The sequence below is a fragment of the Nicotiana sylvestris genome, chromosome 9 (genome assembly GCF_000393655.2).
Source record: "Nicotiana sylvestris chromosome 9, ASM39365v2, whole genome shotgun sequence".
NCBI lineage: Eukaryota > Viridiplantae > Streptophyta > Magnoliopsida > Solanales > Solanaceae > Nicotiana > Nicotiana sylvestris.
Window position 1 is genome coordinate 30,110,696 of NC_091065.1, and position 4,387 is coordinate 30,115,082.

Sequence of the window (4,387 nt, forward strand, 5' to 3'; positions counted from 1 at the left end):
GTTGCTTTGGCTGATCATATATCTTCTGGAAATGCAGCTGTATATGTTGGCTTATAAGCATTATTGGCACGTGATGGACATGGTCTTTTTGACGATGCTGTTAGTTTTTGTGATAAAATTTAACGGAATGATGATTCTTGCAACTTTTTAAATAGTATAAGGATGTTTTTTGTTTACTAGGATAAGACAAGGATGTACCCTTGGTTTGAGCCATAGTTTAAGGATGATTTTTGCCAAAAACTCGTTTAGCGTTCACTTTTTGTGATAGTTTAGGTTGGAGGACTATATTTGAGAAGAAAAAAAAAAGATGAAGGAAAAAAAGTTGAGTCAACGCGGGAGCAGTACGGAATAGTTTAAAAAGTTTGTTAAATGTTCACTTCTCTTACGAGTAAAAAGGATTTTATGCACCTTTGCACCAATTTATATCAATGGGTTTTAATCAAAGTGTCTAAATGAGTGCATTTTAGAAGTTAATTGAAGGGCCAAGTGAGATGAAAAAAACAAAAAGTAAATTTTAGGTGTTGATTGTCCAAAACTTAGTGGGTTTTGCGTACGGAGATTTTTTTGTAAGGGTACCTCCAACCATTGCATCATTTTTTACACCAAAATAATGTAAACATCAAAATGGTGCTAACTCCAACTAATTACACTATTTTTTACACTAAAAAAAAATATTTCTTTTATATTCTTCTCTCTCTTCTATATTATATTATTTTCTTATAAAACAAAATCCTTTTTTTTTCTTTTTTTTTTACATATTATCCCATATAATTCATATTTCTTTCTTATATAAACATTTAATATAAGATTATTTTATACCTTTAATTTTTAAATAAATATAGATTATAAGCAAATATTATACATTATACATATTAATGTATAATTCAAATAAAAATGAAATCATTGATAAGATATAATTAAATAAATATTACACTATGGTAAAATTTAGTTTAATTTTTACATAAATATTCAACTTACAAGATTAGTATGTCGCTCCTATAAATGCTCTATTAATGCAATACGTAGTGCAAAATGAGTATCTTTGTCCTTAATTTTTGTTGTTGTGCCAAGCTAAAAATTGTTCAAATCGGTAATTTTCTTTACTATCATTTTTACTGTTGGAGTTGGACCTTCCCAAGCATCTTGAATTGGTGCATTAAGATCTCGTTCATCCTCAATTATCATGTTGTGTAGTATAATACATGTAGTTAATATATCATGGAACACTTCTTTCCTCCAAAAACGTGACGACCCTACAATAATTGAAAAACGAGATTGCAAAACTCCGAATGCACGTTTAACTCTTTTCGACATGATTCTTGTTTCATCGTAAAATATTTCTTCTTTTGAGAACGTGCCTCACGAATAGTTTGCACAATAATAGACCAGTTTGGATATATACCGTCAGCTAAATAATAACCCACATTGTATTCTTTTTCTTGAATAACATAATGGGCGGGATGAGCAATACCCAGCGCGTCAACGCGTTGCTCGAAGTACGCATCAACGTGTTGTTCGATGGGTTGGAGATGGTCTAAGTTGTTTATTCGTATATGTTATCGCCTGACTGTAATGAAATATTTTCTCAGATTTTATAGAGGTATATCGCTCCGAAGCAAGAGCCCTTTTCATAATTTCCTAAAATTTATTGATGCTATACTTCTCATTGTCTAATGTACATTCTTGAGTGTATGTGTATTGATCATGCCCAACTAAGCCATATAAAATGGACAAAGAGGTCGCTGCAAATATATTTTGGTTAACAAGTCCGGAGTCGAATCCCACATGGAATTAACCTATCAATCACAGCTATTGGACTCACAGAAATTCACGTATTCCATCTTCAGAGATATTTGAGTAACAAATTTGGTATTTATTAACTAAATATTACGTAATAAAAGTGTAGTAATTAAGAACTAGCTCGGTTTGTAAACAAGGTTGGGAATGGTCTAAGGTTCTGATTTCCCCTCTTGTCGGAATCCTTTCCGTTATGTTTGCTATAAATTTGCTTAAGTCTTCTCTATCGATCATGAGCACTTTGACTGTCGTAACTCTCGCGCGAGTAATTATAATAATATACTAAACATATTCTCCTGAATTACGCTAGTTGGCTTTAGTAACAACTCACTTAGATTGCACCTAAGGTTTTGTTATCCCTAATCCCACCTTTAAACCCTTCGTATTGATCCCTCATATACATTAGGAGTCGTGTTCTTCAAAAACTACCTAAATATACACTCTCTACCGAGTAATGCATACTAAATAGGTACAGCCAATTGAGGACCCTTCAATCAACAGCAATCACAATATAGTTGAACAAATAGAGAAAAGATTATGGCAAATCTATATACTATCATAACGAGAAATTCATCCTCCAAGAGGTTTCATCAAAACCCTAGATTAGGAGTTTAGCTATGCAAAATCATTTTTACAATCATAACGATAGAATTCATGATCAATGATAAAAACAAGAAGAAGAAAGGTAAAAACTCTATGCCGAATCTTCCGCCTTGCTTCTTGCCTTTTCTTGACTTCAAAAACCTCCAATTCCTCTTTTTGGGCGAGCTGGGCTTCTTATAGGTCAATGAGAGTCATCCTGGAAATTACAAAATTGACCTTGCATTTTTTGGCTCACGTCAACCCGTCCGCGGCCGCGGATGAACCGCAGATTTGACACAACTTCTGTCCGCGGACCTGACGGCGGATTTGGTCCTTACTCTTTCTTCTCCTTTTCGATCGTGTTATCCTCCGATTGGCCTTCCATGCTCCATATTGACTCCAAAACACTCTTTTAGCTTCCTTCTAGATCGGAATGGCTCCTGTAAAGCATAAAACTCTTAATTAGAGCCACCACTTATCAAGGAATATTTTTCACAACAATTCAACTATATATTTTTTTCCAGTTCAAGTGGCTCTTACTTTCTCAAAACAATGTACTTTCTCCTTATTTTATTAGTTCTACTCAAAATCCAAACCAACCACCCCATTCTTTAGCTTTTACAAAGTTCATACCAATTCAAGTGCTCATGAGAGGTAAAAGATTTAAATAGATGATTAATTCAAACAAATGGGTAAGTCTTGTAATGTGGTTGTCAAAAGAAACATAATTACATGCTCAAAGGGGTTAACTACGATACATAACAATTAGGCGGGCAAAATATATATATCTGGATTTACAAAGAAATGCCTATATCATTTCCAAGACTGAACAAACTACTATTTTACTTGGTAAACATATGGGGTAAGTTCTAAGCATCCAATGCAGTGCACATAATACAACAATCCTCACACACACATGGCACATGACTCACTCTAGATTGGATCATCGAAACACTCAAGTTAGAGTACTTAAGCCAAGTTAAGGACATACAATTTAAGGAACTCTAATAAGAATCAACAACTGAGCCTAAGCGTCACACTAAAGTATCTACTATATTCAAGGCATAATGACGTTAAGGGATCCTCCTTCCATATCATCCCTTAGTCCACAAGTACCTAATTAAAAATAAAAATAAAAACTAACTAACCCGGTTCAAACAAAAACCCTTGGAAAAGAACCGCGGTCAAAAGAAAAATCAAGGGGTAATTGATACACTACCTACAAAAGAAAAACTTTTTTTTATATCGACTTAGACCCTCAAGAAACCCGTCGAGTGATATCCGTCGTCGGGACAAGTCGAAAATTTAAAATTTTCACACATTCACACATTTAGACTACTAACCAAAAACCAAAATCAGACTAACCAAAGACTACAATCAAATTAACCAAAGACTACAATCAAACTAGAATCAAGCTACATTCCTATATATACACAACATACCAACGAGGTAACCCCCACCCCATACTTAAAAAGATGTCATGCCCTCATTTCATAAAATAGAAAGTAATGCGAGGCAAAGGAACTTCCCTGGAAGATCAGTCTTGATCAGAAATAGTGCCGGGGTCTAAGTGACATGCCCTCCCTAGAGCATGAAACCAGCCCATGATTTTCTTCTCTGATTTAGCATTTTGAGTGGCCAAGGCATCAACTATTGTCTCCAAGTCTGTGATAGTAATACGTAGTGGATGACTTGCCTAGCACCGATAGAACACTGCCAAGCAAGCGGGAACCAGAGGCGGAACTCCCTTCTTCTTGCTGAGCGGACCCTAACATAGCAGTCATGACTGTGGTAAAACTAGAGAACTGGAGCGAGAATTTGAGCAAGGGCATCAAAATGAAATGATTGAGGACCTAACGCAAGAAAGGGGAACTCTACAAAAGATGATAACTACTTAGAGTAGTGGAACCTTCAAAAGGGCGAAAACAACCCTATATATGGAGAAATGGGCGACTATCTGCCTGCCTCAGTGGCCAATTAAAAATACTGGCTAAAGCCTTCATCTCTT